Source organism: Lissotriton vulgaris, chromosome 5 (assembly GCF_964263255.1).
Source record: "Lissotriton vulgaris chromosome 5, aLisVul1.2, whole genome shotgun sequence".
NCBI lineage: Eukaryota > Metazoa > Chordata > Amphibia > Caudata > Salamandridae > Lissotriton > Lissotriton vulgaris.
Window position 1 is genome coordinate 2,010,276,764 of NC_141693.1, and position 16,654 is coordinate 2,010,293,417.

General features: G+C 48.0%; 1 protein-coding gene across 2 annotated transcripts in view; it reads right to left on the reverse strand.

Annotated features, from left to right (window-relative positions):
* ASS1 (argininosuccinate synthase 1) overlaps positions 1–16,654 on the reverse strand; it is a 286,380-nt gene that overhangs the window by 216,586 nt on the left and 53,140 nt on the right. The window lies entirely within an intron of this gene.

Sequence of the window (16,654 nt, forward strand, 5' to 3'; positions counted from 1 at the left end):
GCTCTTCCTGTTGCTGTGAACGACGCTACTCCCCTCACGCATACGTCGCGGCCGGCGCTACTTGCAAGGGACTACTTTATTTTTATTTGTAAATATTTTAAAGAACTTTTTTTTAATTTATGTAGCCTATGTCCTTCTGCTTGCCCAGGGGTTTTCTAAGATGTCTTGGGTGTTCAGATTGGTGGTGTAGTTTTCGAGTTTACCTTGCCCAAAGATGCAAGTTCTCTCTTTATAATAGTAGTATAGATATAGATATAGATAAACGTGAATCTGTGCATTCAAGTGGATTAATCCAGGTGTGAAAACTAAATGTATGTATGCGTGTATATATATCTATATCTATACTACTATTATAAAGAGAGAACTTGCACCTTTTGGCCAGGTAAACTCGGAACCACAGCGCAAATCTACACAACCGATACATCTATGAAAAGTGTGTAGATGGACATAGGCTATATAAATTTTAAAAAAAGTAAATTAAAAATATTACGTTTGTAAACAAAGTAGTCCCCTGAAAGTAGCGCCGGCCGGGACCTAGCGCTGGGCACGACGCGACGTGTGTGATGACGACACGGAGGAGGGCGGTGCAGTTACGAGCGGCTGTGCAGTGAGTGAGGAGGCGGCACAGGTAAGGAGGCAGCAGTAAATGAAAATGTCGGGGCGGGAGGGTGGCGCGAGTGAGTCTGGGCGGGAGGGTGGCGCGAGTGAGTCTGGGCGGGAGGGGGGCGCGAGTGAGTCTGGGCGGGAGGGGGCGCAAGTCAGTCGGGGCAGGAGGGAGTCGGTGCGGGAGTGGGTCGGGGCGGGAGCGGGTGTTTTGCCCCTAGCCTCTTTCTGCCCCAGGCAACGCTGGGGCGGGCTGCTAGTATAAATATAAAATGTCATTTACAAAACCAATAGCTCCAACTTTCCAAATGCGAAACCTATTGGCAACGCCAGTGCTCGTTTTTATTTTGGTGCCCGAACCTATTTTCCGACCCATCCAACCCTTGATTCTGATGTCAAACTTCGATCTGTGTAAAGGAAAAAGAAGCTATCATCCTTGCTCTAGAGTCATATGCCCCTTGATGTTTAACATTCCAGCAAAATTGGTACGTCATCCTTAAAAGTACTGCTGTCGACTCTAATAAACACCTTCCAGAACATTCTACCGGAGTTAGCGCACATTTTTCACTCTTGCCAGCTGCATTAAGACCTGGTCTCGTGCACTAAGTCCAGATCGAATGGCGCTGACCTAAATGAAATAATGCTAAGCCAAAAAAGAAAAACACGTTTAAGTACCCTCTGGTTTCCCTTTGCAAAATGTTTTACATGCATAACAATAAATAAATTTATTTTTATTTATTTATTTATTTTTGGTTTTTCTAGAGCGCGTAGTCACACAACGGGTATCCCAGCGCTAAACCTCGTGCTCCTAAGGGATGAAGGTCGGGAATGACGACGGCTCAAGGGAAGAGTAGGGTTTTAAGAGACTTCCTGAACCGTAGGAGATTTGGTTCTGCTCTAAGGCTCGAGGGGAGTGCGTTCCATTTTTTTACAGTATTGACTGAGAAGCGGCGGCCACCTGCACGGGCCTTCTTCACCCTGGGGATCATGATGAAGTTTCCATGTTCGGATCGAAGCGCTCTCGTGGGTCTGTAGGGTGTGATCCAGTTGTTGAGAATTGGGGGGCCTGCGTTGTGCAGTACCTTGTGGGCCAGACAAAGGGCCTTGAAAGTTACCCTTTCCCTGATTGGGAGCCAATGCAGCTTCCTCAGTGCAGGCTTGGCTGATGTTCTGGCTGGAGTGTTTGTAAGTAGTCGGGCTGCGGCATTCTGGGCTTTTTGTAAAGTTTGGAGAGTGGATTCCGGGGCTCCCAGATAAATGGCGTTGCTGTAGTCCAGCCTGGATAAAATTAGGCCTTGGATCAGCAAAAGGCGCGACTGGAATGGCAGTAGGGGGAAGTACCTTCCTGCAAGATCTGAGTAGTCCGTAGCATATGCCGGCCGTCTTTCTCGCCTGTGTCCTGAAGGTGAGATCTGTCTCCAGCCACACTCCCAGACTCTTAACCTCTGTCTTGGGTGTGGGGGGTTCGCCCGTGCAGGCGGGCCAGATGTTAGGGGGAAGGTTCGTGGTGTTGTGCCCTAGGAGCAGGATCTCGGTTTTGGATCCGTTTAATTTCAGGGCAGAGTCACTCATCCACTGATGGACGTTGGAGAGGCAGTCGTGGAGATTGGAGGGCTCTAGCTTGGGGTGGGAGAGCGTCACCACCAGATGAGTGTCGTCAGCGTAGCTGACGATGGTGACTCCAAAAGGTGAGACCAGTTCCTCCAGTGGGGCCATGTACACGTTAAACAACGTGGGGCTTAGAGATGAGCCCTGTGGCACACCACACTGGAGGGGGATGGAGGGGGAGCGGCTTTCACCTTCCCATACTTGGAAGGAGCGTCGGGAGAGAAAGGACGTGAGCCATTTCAACGCCCTGTCTTTTACTCCGATGTTATCTAGACGTTGGGTTAGGACCCAACCTGAAACCGGATACACGGCCGCCCGTCAAATATAGTTAGTGGGAAAGGAAACATTGTTAACGGGTAGCATGCCGGAGGGAAGCTGGATGGGGGCTGAGAGCCTGGTGGGGGGGGCGGGAATGCGAGCGAGGGGAGGAGAAGTGTGGCAGGCGGATTAGGGAGATGCGCGTGCTTGTGTGGTCACGTGACCCGCTTTTGTGGTCACGTGACTCACATGCACTGTGAAGAAACCGCAATGGTTTGACGAGTCGATCGAGCACTTGAATTTTCGCCTATTACATTCGCAAGCAAATGATAATAGGCGAAACCTAAAAAGGACGCGCAACGTGGCAGACATTTTGCATGTCATTTAAATGTCGAGTTCATGACGGAGAAACGTACTTTAAAAACTTCATTCGTCATAAGAACTGGATGTCTATTACAATTTGACTACAATATTAAAGATAAATTGCACATTTTCAAATTGGAGAGTATGTATAATATAAAATGTGCTCTTATGAAAATTCCTCACCTCTCATTGAAAATTAATAATTTGTAAAATGCAGAGTTTTTACTTGATATTTCAAAATTGTTTACTGACACTATTTAAATTTTCAACTGAAAATTCGTCTACTCCTGCACCTTTCTTGGCTTTACCTGGAGAACCCATTTTGGAGTGGAAACGGTGGAAAGAAGGCTTTGAAGCCATTATTGAAGCAATTGGTGGCGATGTTTATACGGATAAACAAATTAGCACTCTTAAAACATTGTCTCGGCGCAGAAGGAAGACACATTCTAAACCATTTACCTCCTAGTAATAATCGAGGGATGTATGACGTTACAACGCATGCTTTTACAACGCATGCCTTTACAACGCATAGTGCTTTGGGGCGCTGGATAGTGAATAGTTTAATTTACTATTCCAACTCCAGTCCCCGTGGATAGTAGGGAAGGTGTTGGATAGTACATTAAACCTATTCACTATCCTAGAGCGCCCCCCAGCTCAATGCGTTGTAATGGTTTGCGTTGTAAAAGTTGCGTCGTAATGGTAGTGCTATATAAAAGTTTTGTTGTAAAGGTTGTTTACCATAATCGAGTATCATCATCTGAAGATGACATTGACGTATAAGAAGAAGCTAATAGACAAATGGACAAACGTTACATTAAAAAAGTCAATGAAGTGGTATCTCATCACAAATTTCTAAGTAGAGGACAATTGGTTAAAGAATCTATAGATTTATTTGTGAATGATTTAAGGATCCTAGCGTCAAAAGGTAACTATTCAACATTTCATGATCAGATGTTACGAGATCAAATGGTGCATAGGGTTGCGGATGTTAAGCTTCAAGAAAAACTGTTTGCTGCGGAAGATAAGGCGCTAGACATGAGTCAGATACACGAATGATGCCAGCGCAGCTACCGAGTGACCTATGAAGGCGCTAGACATGAGTGAGATACACAAATGATGCCAGCACAGCTACTGAGTGACGTATGAAGGTGCTAGACATGACAGATACATGAATGATGCCGGCACAGCTACTGAGTGACCTATGAAGGCTCTAGACATGAGTGAGACACACAAATGATACCAGCACAGCTACTGAGGGAGCTATGAAGGCGCTAGGCATGAGAGACACACAAATGATGCCAGTGCAGCTACTTAGGGAGCTATGAAGGCGCAAGACATGAGTGAGATACACGAATGAGGTCCGCGCATCTACTGAGGGAGCTATGAAGGCGCTAGACATGAGTGAGATACACGAATGATGTCCGCGCATCTACTGAGGGAGCTATGAAGGCGCTAGACATGAGTGAGATACACGAATGATGTCCGCGCATCTACTGAGGGAGCTATGAAGGCGCTAGACATGAGTGAGACAGACGAATGAAGCCAGCACAGCTACAGAGTGACCTGTGAAGGCGGTAGACATGACTGAGGCACACAAATGATGCCAGTACAACTACTGAGTGACCTATGAAGGCGCTAGACATGAGTGAGATACACGAATGAAGCCAGCACAGCTACCGACTGACCTGTGAAGGCGCTAGACATGACTGAGACACGCGAATGATGCCAGCACAGCTACTGAGTGACCTATAAAGGCGCTAGACATGAGTGAAATCCACGAATGATGCCAGCAGAGGTCCTGAGTGACCTATGAAGGCGCAAGACATGACTGCGACACACAAATGATGTCTGTCTCAGTGAGAGATTAAAAGAATCTTCCTAGACCAGCAAAACTGTGAATCATTAACCTCAGCCTGAGACACATAAACCGTGTACCACTCATCAGATGTTTGCACCCAGTGGTGGGGGGCGGGGAGAGAAGAGGTGTGTGTGTTAGTCACATGTGAAACCGGTACCCTGATTTGCTTTTGGCGTCACAGACACAACAAGCATTTGCAATGCAATAGGTCTTGCATTTATGAGAGTTTCTGCTATTGACGTTGCAAATAACAATTTTTTTTATTTTTGTTTTTAAAACATAACAAGGCATTGTCATTTATAATGTCCAGAGATAAACTCATGTAAATACGAGGCCTGTTGCATTGCAAATCCTTGTTATCTATGTGAGATTTAGGAAAGGCTGGGGAGGGAAGTCTAATGCTCTAGTGGGATAATCCTGCACATTTAGAATAGATTTATTAAGACATATACATAGATTCATCAAAGTGCCATTCTGCGAATTTCTAATAGCGAAAAATAGCAATTCGTAATTTGAAAATCGCAGAATGGCATTCATGAAGAAATGATTGAAAAATGCGAATCGCAATCGGCCGCAATTTGCGATTTTACCACAATCGCTTAAATTTCACAGAATCGCCATGTTGAAATTGCGATCTCGCAATTAGAGAAATCGCAATTTGCGATCTCGCTAACTGCGAGATCGCAAAAACGGGAAGTCGCATGTCGAGCCCATTGATGACATCGCAACCAGGAAGTAGGCTTTTCCCTCCCACAAACAGATCACTGAGCCAGACAGTGGAAGCAGCATTGTGAAGAGCTCCACAACAGTGATTTTGCAGCACCCCAGCAGGACACATACCACCAACATGTCCCAGGAAGCAGCAGGGAGCAGTGGCCAAGGAAGGAAGAGAAAAATAAAGTTCTCTGAACAAGAACTAGAGTACCTCATTGAGGGGGTCTGTAAGGACCATGGACGCCTCTTCGGCAAGGACTCCCGGAGGGTGCCAGAGGCAGACAAGCGCCGGATCTGGCTGCGCATCCGCGCAAAAGTAAATGCAGTCGGGGTGACCCAGCGGTCAATCGACGACTTGAAGTAGCGTTGGTACGACCTGAGAGGTTGTGCAAAGGAGCGCATTGCGGAGAGGCTGTGGAGGGGATCCAATTGCCACACTCCAACACTCCATTGGAGGACCTTGTCGAGGACACCCTCACACCAGAAGCCTGCGTGGGTGTTACTCAGCTGGACTCGTCCCGACCCAGCCAACAATCACAAGGTAAGTGCCATGCGACTGCGACCCCGTCCACTAACAATGCCCATGACTCCTGAGCTAGCAATAGGACATCCCCAGTAATGCAGGCCATGCACACCTAAAATGCCCCAATGCATTGTGGTAGTTGTAGTGTAATCATAATTCCCCAGATAGCCCTACACAGCCAGACCTGTCAAATCAAAGTAATTCCAAAAGCCATTCAGGGAAAGCAAGCCTGCATGCATGTAGCAACATCTCATGTGCAAGATACATATCATTAATCATGCACCCTTTTACATCACAGGTGCTGCCGACCAACCCAGGACTGACAGCGAGGCCCTACATATCGAGGAGTTACCGGAGGACACCGAGGGTGAGGGCCAATCTGACCAACAACCAGGTCCATCCCAGCCACCTGCAGGGATTCCACCACCACCACCCCGTGTGGACAGGGCCACCCCTGTAGCCACAGGTGTCCAGCCACCACCCCAACAGACACCCACGGCAGTTGTACAGGCCACACCACCGGCGGCTAGGAGGCAGACGAGGCGCACAGCCGGAGCAAGATCCCAGTCCAGCGGACTGAGGCGCCAGCAGCGTCAAGCCTCAACAGGCACGGGCAGGGCACTCCATCTACCTGATCCTGGCCTGGCCATTGAACGCCTCATGCTGGCGGTACACCACAGGCGCGTCACCTGGCAGCGATACACCTTCAGCTGCAGAAGACTTCCCACAATGTCGGACAGATGACCGCAGCTGTCCATGAAAATAGTCAGCTGCTGGTAGCCCAGCAGGACATGACCCGCCACCGCCAACTACTGGCCCGCCTGTCGGCCTACACCAGGTCCAACCACATAGTAGACAATGCTACATCGCAACATTCATGCAGATCACTTGCCATGCAGGGGCAAATGGTACAGTGTTGCCAGGATGTGGCCAGGTCACTTGAACAGCTGACAGCAGCAGTGCTCCGCATGCCCCCCCATGGTGAACCGGGGGGGGGGGGGGGTGACGATGTCAGCGAGGTCGCGTCGACCAACAGAAGCATGTCCTTGCCGTCGGTGCCTGAACACAGCTGCAGCAGCAGGCCCACAGCAGGATCACGGGCCAACACCGTCCCTCAGGACCCTGAGAGACGACTCGGTGCGTCTGGACGTAGGCGCCAGTGACACCTTGAACACGGTCTGTAGGGCCATGCTGGACACCTAAGCAAGCAGGAGGAATAGTGTATACTATTATAAAAAGACTGGAGCCTATTGTCGTGATAGAACTAGTGCATATGATTGTGACAGGGCGTATCGACGGGTAGTAGGAATTATCCTTAATTACACAGGACTGGTGCCCATCGTCCTAATGAGGGAGAGAGAATGTATGGAAAACTGAAATAGAGGATAACTACTGCACCTAGACGGACGTGAGACAGTGGAAGGTGAAACATTGAGAAAGACCGAAAGATGAAAGTTGTAAAATGGATTATATAGAGGCGGAGATGTAAGTAAGTAGGCAGGGAAAGAAAGAAATAGTGAAATAGAGAAAGAGAGAAATTAATGATTAAATAGAGGTTACCGTGAGCCGACAGAGAAAGACGTGGAAAACTCCAGAATTCGAAGGGAAAGAAATGGAGAAGTGGATTTCACGTGGAGTGTGACTAAGAAAGAAGCAGAGGAAGTGAGACAGGATGGAGAGAGGTTCCTAGCGGCGGAATATGAAAGATAGGAAGTGAGAGACAAGAGAGGCACATGACAAAAGAGAAAAGAGGGTGATATAAAATAGGGAGTAGACTGAAAGGAAAGAGGGAGGGAGAGAAAACCACAAAAGAAAGACTGACCGGGAAACAGGCGGAGGAAACTGAGGAGGCAAAGTGGGAACACAGAGTTGAAAGACTGATGGAAAAAGGCAAACTGCGATAGGAGGGAAGGGTTAGTAAACGCAAATGGTTATCGAGAGACTGCGGAATGCAGGCAGAGGATACACAGGAAGGGGGGAGAATCCAGAAGAAAGAGTGGAGAGAAGAGAGATGGGAAATGGGGCAGACGTGGTACGGGGAAGAAAGAGGCTGAAAGAGAAGAACGCCATTAGAGTGCATAGAAAAACAAGCCCAGGAGTGGTGCATGCGTGCGTGTGCAGTCTACACTTTTCAAGCACTGCCCTCGTGCTTGTGGCGCGCCGCTGCTCGCTCCCGCAAAGTGGATGCCGCCACAAGCATGAGTGCAGTGCTTGAAAAGTGAAGACCGATGGCTAAAGTTCCTCCTAGAGCATTGCAGGCGCGCTGCTTAGGCGAGACCAAATTGCTGCATAAGTGCTGAGGCCTGGGACTGAAAAACTGAAGAACACAATCACCCCAACATGGACGGCAGCCGAACTGTAGGTGGGCGAGTTCACCAAGCACTGCAAGTTCTCTCAACATGGACACAGGTGGTCCTGTAGGTGGACAGATTCTGTAAGTCCTGTAAGTTCTCTCAACAGGGACTTGGGAAGTCCTGCATGGAAACGTTCTATGTAAGCACTGCGAGTTCTGTGAACAGGAGAAAAGGTGGTCCTGTGGGTGGGCGAGTTCTCTAAGCACTGAATTCTCACATGAACACAGGCTGTCCTGCAGGTGGATTAGTTCTGCAAGCTCTGCGAGTTCCCTGAACAGGGGAATAGGATGTCCTGCGGGTGGGGGAGTCCTGTAAGCTCTGTGGGTTCTCAGATCAGGGACAAGGGCAGTCCTGCAGATGTACCAGTTCCCTGAATATGGATAGAAGCTGTACTACAAGTGGGTGAGTTCTCTGAACACTGAATTCTCTCAACATGGACTCAGGAGGTCCTGCAAGTGGATGAGTTCTGTCAGCACTGAGAGTTCTCTGATCAGGGACCCAGGTGGTCCTGCAGATGGAATATTTCACTGAGCACTGCGAGTTCTCTCAAAACGGACTCAGGCGGTCCTGATGTATGTTGTGCTTTAATTTTGTGCATTTTTGTCCCCTCAAAGGGCCCTTATGTGACTGATTTCAGATCCGCCCTGCTTGGAATCCAGGCCAGAATGTGCAGACTCCGGGCTTTCTCTGCTCGCCACTGAACACATGTACAGTAGCCGGACATTTCAGCTTTTCCTGCGTCTTTTTCGCCGCACACATTCCACAGAGACCTTTTGTGCGATGTTCTGGAATAGGCCGCGAGTTCGGGTCCTGGCCAGACTGTAACAAGCATTTGCAATGCAATAAAAAAAAATATTTAAAAATCTGTGTACTTGGCTAGTGGAATTGTGTGGCATGGCGAATAGATAGGCGTGAGAGCTGCACAGAATAGATAGAAAGGACGATAGAGAGGGATAGGTAGTTTGTACACGAAGAGGTGAATGAACTCCAGACAGAGGAGCAGACGGAGTGTGTCAGGAAGAGAGAAAGATCGGGAGAGCAGGCCACGGACGTATAAAGAGGGAGGGGCGGTGTATGCAGAAGACACCCTAAGAGGAGGAGAGCGTGTGTTTGAGGGATAGGAATCAGAGAGAGCGAACAGAGGAAAATAAGAGACAGAACGAGGAAGGAAAGAGATAGGGAGAGCAAGAGAGCGAAACAATGCAGGAGGGAGGTGAGCAGCCAAGAAGTGGGCCAGCGATAAGAGAACGAGTGTAAGAAGAAGAGAAAGAATAGAGGCAGCGTAGGAAGCATAAAAAGAAAGTGGGTGGGAGAAAGGAGAGATGATTAAAGCAGATGGACGACAAGACACACAGAAGCAAGGGGAACGGAGACCAAGAAGGTGGAGTGCTGGTCGGATGCCGAAATGGTTCATTGCAGCCGATGAGTTATTATGCGATCGACAAGTCACCACCAGGACCAGCCCTCCCTCCATTTCTCCTCTTCTGCAGCCCCCTCTGCTCCAGCAGCAACACTGACAGGCGTGGCGCCACATGGGTCAGAGAGGACAGTGCTTAATTTGAGCCGGTGCTTAGCATCGGCACTTAATTGTCAACACCACACTTAACCGGTCCACCACATGGTGGCGCTGCTCATCTAATTTAGAGAGGAGCAGTATTACATGGTTTAGGAAAACAATATACATTAAAATTGATAATACCTACCTTGCCAGCTATTTCTTTAGCTTTGGGGACCTGGAATAACCTGAACTGTCACATTTACATGCGGGAGAGACGGTGAGTTGTTTTGGCTGCGATGACAAGGGCGCTGGGTGGTGCAAGCTGCAGTGGCCTCGTGCTCAGAGCCCCGGCACTTAATATTTTACAAAATAAGCACTAGCAACAATACTGAATTTACTATAGGAGATTGGTTAAATATTTATTTTCAAATATTTATTTTCACTTTGTTAAGATCGAGAAGTCGAGGTTCAGAGAAAGCGGACCAGCTCGCGCCTGCTAGAAATTGATACGCGGTTCGGTGGGCTTCAAATACTTTATGCTGGTTGACAGGTATAAGCCAGCAGCTGACCAGCAGACAGGACATTAGGCACGCATGTCTGGAGGCAAAGGGCTGGGCGGGGTTTACACCCGCCCATAGTGAGGTCACAGGACCACGCCGCCATCACATACGCTGCGATTAGGGTTCTACTCTAAAAATGAAAAACTAAATATAGAACAAGTAAAGAATGGTGGACAGGGACACGTAGAATAAGATACAAAGAAAGCAAGGTGAACATTTCCTTGTACTATCAGCAGTAATGGTCCAGCTGGAGGGTGTCAGCCGACTGCGGCGGCTGCATTGCATGAAGCGCTCAGCCGTGAAAGCGGGGGTGTCCAGGCACACACGTGTTTGTTCGGTTCCAGCCATGTTCACACTCATGTGCGGCAGCCATGAGGCTGCAGTTTTATGTCAACAGACGGGGATAAACGAAGACCTGAAACACTTCATGGCAATATTACCAAGCATTTGCAATGCAATAGGTCTCGAATTAGGAAAGTTTGAGCTATTGGTCTTGTAAATGAGTTTTTTTTAATGTATGTGTTGGTTTTGAAAATAGCAAAATTAATAGCTTTGACATTTACAATGCCAATACTTTTAACTTTCGCAAATGTGACACCTATAGCATTTGTAATGCACTATATGTTGTATTTACGTGACTTAGATGTATTGATATTACAAACAATGGCTTTTAATGTTTTTAAATAATTAATACTTAAATAAAAGTTATTGTCATTTATAATTGAATAGCTTAAACTTTTGTAAATAACTTTTGTGAAGATTATGTTCAGTGTATTTTATTGTGACGAAAATCCAAGAACAGAAGTGAAATATTATCATCTTTCTTTGACATTTGTAATAAAGCTTGAAAACATTGAGAGAACACATTCGAACCAGTTGTTGTTGAATGGTTGCACAGACTGATGCTGTAGTGGCTCTGAATGATGTTGTAGCGGCGACGAGTGATGCTGTGGCGTTCAGTGATGCTGTGGTAACGCATAGTGATGTTGTGGTGCCCCTGAGTGATGCTGTGGTGATGCAATAGATAGAGTGTAATTATGTGGCGTGTAATTATGTGGCGGCAGGGGGTATTAATTAAATGTAAGGGAAAGAAGGAGATTAATTGAGTGTAAAACGGCGCATGAGGCAAGCAAAAAAACATTAGATTGGATCATTGGAGTCAAGTAAGAGGAATGCTGCTGTCAATAGGACTTTAACCTCTTGGCTGCTAAGGCATTATTTGAATTTGACTTTAATTTCCATTGAAATCAATGGAAAGTCCATGACGAGTTACCCTTGTCATTAGCAGCCAAGAGGTTAATGCAGACAGCGTCTAGCTCCCTTATAAACAAGCAGTGAAGGCTGAGGAATGCACACAGGACTTCTTTATTGCCGCCATCACATGCAACAGCCAGACGTTTAGGCTCATGTTTCAGGGAAGTTCTTGCGAGTAAACGTGCACACTGTGTTAGAAGAGAGGTCTGGACAGTGGATTCTGGCAGTGTGACAGAACCACAACGAGGGACTAGCGCCAAGAGGCACGACAAGGTGGAATCTGAAATATAGGTTCAATCATCATTATGATCATCACGGAGACCAAAATACTTAGCAATGTGTCTAACGGCCTGAACCCTGCTGCATGGACGGGTCGAACCTTCTCAGGCAAGTATCGGGGCAGCGCTGAGGGCCGCTACCCACTTTGGGTTTCATATTAAAGGTGCTATAATCTGGCTTGGTCTTCGTGGCTGTTTTAGTCATTCCTCGATTCGAGATTGAATTAGTAGAAGTGCGCGGATATCTGAGGAGGGCGGGGGCCGCGTTTGAAGTGCGGACAATGTTCAGGAGAGTGTACTCGGCGGGCCACCATAGCAGGGGAAGCAGGTGGGAGGAATGTGAGGAGCATGGAATGTGAGAGACCAGTCGTGCGGAGAAATTTTGAGCAGCCTGGAGTAGCGGCCGATAGCGGTGAGGTGAGCAGGGTCATGAGAGGTCCTGTAATCTTAAAGACAGGAGGCCATGCTTCTAGCCTAGAAGAATGTGGCAGATCAGGGGAACCTCTAATATTATGTGTATTTAATCAGTGCTTAATTTGAGCCCTTGGTTCCAGGTGGGGCTCGCCGGTATTTATATTTGGGGACCAGGAACTATTTTTCATTGACAAGAGTTTAATTCAGAATAAGAGAGAGAAACGTGGAAAAGTGCAGAAGAAAGAGGAGCACTGTGACAAAAGGTTTAGACGGATGAGAAAGAACCTACAAGAGTCAGATGAAGAGGATGGCATTGTAGGATGGCAGATGAAAGGGGTATGAGGTGGGCAGGAACAAAAGGAATTAGCGGGCGCATGCTGGCAAATGGTGACCTGCAGAGCGCGTGAATGGGAAGAGCGGCTGGCCGTGGGAGGGGAAGTAGGAGAGTGCTGGTGTGCGTACGCAGGGGGCGGGGAGCGGAGCCTTTGAAGTGTGATGTGAGGCACTGACAGACAAATGGTGGTTTGTGACGTGGCTGGTTTGTGCACGCCCATAGATCACATGAACTGTGCGTGATCCGCCGTTGGCAGACTGTGCTTTTGCCATTACTATAATCTCCGCCAGCAATACGCAAGCGCATTGGCAGGCCGAGACCTAACAAAAATTTGTATGAATGTGCAAAATGAAAGACCTTGCCTTCACTCATGATATTTTATATGATATTTGCAAGTTATAATCACAGTTGAGCTGAAACTGGTCCCAAAAAAAAAAAAAAATAGATAAGGTCGCCTGTGTATGTAATATGTCAATGTTAGCATGTTGCATTTTTCATAAAACAGACACTCGAGTGCCTTCAAAGTCTTTTTGTAATGGGTCTGTACACACAACAATATACCTCAGGAATCACGCATTGATTTAGTAATTTTACTTGTACGAAGAAACCGGTGTTGGCCGGGCTGAGAAAATACTATTTGCGAAAGATGTAAGTCGGCAACTGAATCGGATGAATCGATAAGTAAAAACCCCATAGAAGACAATTACTTGGCAGGTTTCATTGTAAAACTGAAAACTATTTCTACTTTAATGTTGCAGGCGCAGCTCCGTGGCTTGAATGTATTTTAAGATCCCTTTGAGGTCCTGTGAAAACCCCCATGCGGAGCAGGGTGTCGGGCATTGCACCTCTAGGCTATAATCCGGGGGCATATTTAAGACATTTTGAAAGATGCATGTTGTGTGGTGTACACCGCGGCTGCTCTCTCGTCCTCTTCAAAGTCCGCAGCCAGGCAGCGTGGAGACGGACAGATGTTTTGCTTTCTTAGCTCTAAGGGACCAAAGCATTACCAACAGGGCAAAAAATAAGCAAGGCAACACACTCCCATCTGAACAAAGCCCGGCACCATGGGACTCTGAAAAACACAGGTCCGGCGGGTGGCCAAAGTCCAGTTTGCTGCAAGGTTTGCATTTTATACGACTCGACAACCCATCTTCAAATTGCTTCAAGCCAGGGCCGGCTTTAGCTCTGGTGGCGCCCTGTGCGACAACCCTTTTTGGCGCCCCCAACCCCATGACCGCCTGCTCAGATTCTCTCAGGACCACCAGGAAAAAGTACTGGTCGTCTCTCCAATTATGTGGCTGCACCTGTCGCACTGCCTTAAACACTGTGGAGAAGTGTGGCTCAGGGGTTAGAGGCGGCAGACCCGGAATCTAAGATCGGCCCTGGACCAGGGTTCAATTCCCCGCCTCGGTGGGTCTTGGGCTCAAAGAATTCCACAGACTCTATAATTCTCGCTCCGGTGCCCTCGACTCATGGGTTCACACTCTGCGACTCTGGGCAATAGCTTGCTTAATCTCCACAATGGCCCCTCGCGGCGGGATGCCTGGCTTTCACCTTGTGGATACCCTGCCGGGGTTATCTCACAGGGGAATACCAGGACGGGTTCCCTAAGCAAGCGCCGGGAAACCCACTGCGGGTAGCTGTGCGCTATACAAGCTCAAATACATACATTAAAGCCGCCCCCCCCCTGTTCTTTGCATAAAGCATTGCACAACGGCGAAGGAAGGAACACCTGGCCTCTTGAGAAGGGTTAAAGAATGAGCAGCGAATTCTGGAAGAACAAACACATTCAGAAACAGAATAAATACCATCCCCAGATGGTGGTCCTACTCGGCCCACAGTCTGTACTCCAGAGCAGTCAGAGGGGAAAGAGTGGCGCACGGTCAGAAACACAGGCTTCTGACCCCGGGGACCAGGCGCAGAAGAAGTGACCCTGGCTCGAGCGAGCAGCCTGGGGGTGGACGGACAGACAACACTGCCCCCAGGCAGACAACACTGCCTTCTGACCCGGGGAGCCAGGCGCAGAAGAAGTGACCCTGGCTCGAGCGAGCAGCCGGGGGTAGCCGGACAGACAACACTGCCTTCTGACCCGGGGAGCCAGGCGCAGAAGAAGTGACCCTGGCTCGAGCGAGCAGCCTGGGGTAGCCGGACAGACAACACTGCCTTCTGACCCGGGGAGCCAGGCGCAGAAGAAGTGACCCTGGCTCGAGCGAGCAGCCGGGGGTGGACAGACAACACTGCCTTCTGACCCGGGGATCCAGGCGCAGAAGAAGTGACCCTGGGGTAGCCGGACAGACAAGGCAATGGTAGGGGAAGGGGATCTTTTCACTGTCAAGCGTCAGTTCCACAGCTCTGCCTGCATATCTCTAGCTCCGCCAAATAAAAGCACACAGCTTTCACTCAGTCATGTGGGGGCCAAGGTGGATATGTGTGGTGTGGAGTAAAGCGCGCTCCTTGATTAGAGCAAGGAGTGCTGTATGTCAAACATGAACTGTAGCTGTTGCTAAGGGATATGGAGCAAAGTCACAGTATGGAATACACTGACCGCACAACAACCCCGTACACTTCATTAAAGATGGAGAAGTTGCTAATCAGCACACACACACAAACACACACTCATGCACACACAGAGACAATGTCAAGCACATAAGGACATGCACACACAGACTTAGAATTAAACACAAACAGACATACACCTGCAGTTTACAACTCCGCAGAACTCCTTTGATACACCTCGGAGGAAAAAAAAGTGGTTCTGACCAAAAGTGCCCTCATTACAAGTAAGAGCCCAAAGAGATTATTACATAGAAGTAGATCAGTCAACCTGGACACAGGAGGGACACTCTGCAGTACGGCGATGGGTAGGACCTAGCACCTGACCAAGGGTGCTCAAAAGGCCTGGGCGGCAAGTTCTGTTCCGCTCGCGAAATTTGTGGAATTTGGGTAATTTTGCGTTCTGTGGAGAACGTGGAATTGCCAAACATTCCTCGATTTCATTGAATTTTCTCACTTGTTCGCGCTTTCAAAATGCGTGTTAACGAGATTTTTTCTCCCGAGCATGCAAACAGCATTCGCGAACAGGAAAAAAGCATTGCAAACGAGCGGAACAAGCAATTCCGCATACTCTCGATACTCTGCATGCACAGAGATTTTTTAACATTTCGCAGAGCTTTGCGTAGCGCAACTATGCAAATTCCACCAACCCCTAGTGCTCATAAGGCATTGACTAATGTGGCGTCCACCTAAAGACAGCATGGCTCTCGAAGAGGTTTACACTAAAGTCATGCAAGAATCTTCTTACCGGCACTGTCTTTTCGCATCACAAAGGCCATGCAGCTGTCTTAGGCCGGGGAGCTGTATGGCTGTCCAGCTTTGCCCCGACCACCTTTTAATTTAAATAAAAAAAATAAAAAATAAAAAAAGAATAACTCCCTTCAAAAGAAGCCCAAAAAGACATATCCTACTAAAAGAAGCCCATCCCCAAAATGGAAAAGAAGACTAACAAGGACGGTGTAGGGGTGGTATGAAGGGGACAGCACATGGTGAGTGGAGGGAAAATCAGTAACGTTGCAAACATCAGCTGTGCGCGTTTGCCAACAACATGAGCAAAGGCAATCTAAAAAAAAATGTTGCACGTAAAGAACTGAAATAGATAGAAGTGAAATGAGACATGTAGCAGGGCCAGTGGCCATGTCAGGGAATGGCACACCAGAAGGAGGGACAAATGTGCACGATTTTCAACTCAAATGTAATGCATTTAGAAAGCCACCGGAAAGAACCAATGAAAAGGAGTAGGCGCGGTTAAGCCCCAGAGTGAATACAGCATGTCTCGAAGCCGCGCATGCGCGCTGCATAGGCTGGACCTAAAAATGTCTCTTCCCTCTGCCATTTCGAATAAACCCTCCAGGATGTTCAAGAGTAAACCAATTTCAAAACTGATCTTTCCCTATATTGTCAGTACAGGTTCTAGTTCCAGACGTGACCCATCCCATTCTGATTGTCACATAAATCGGAAATGAGGTAGAAAGGCAGAAT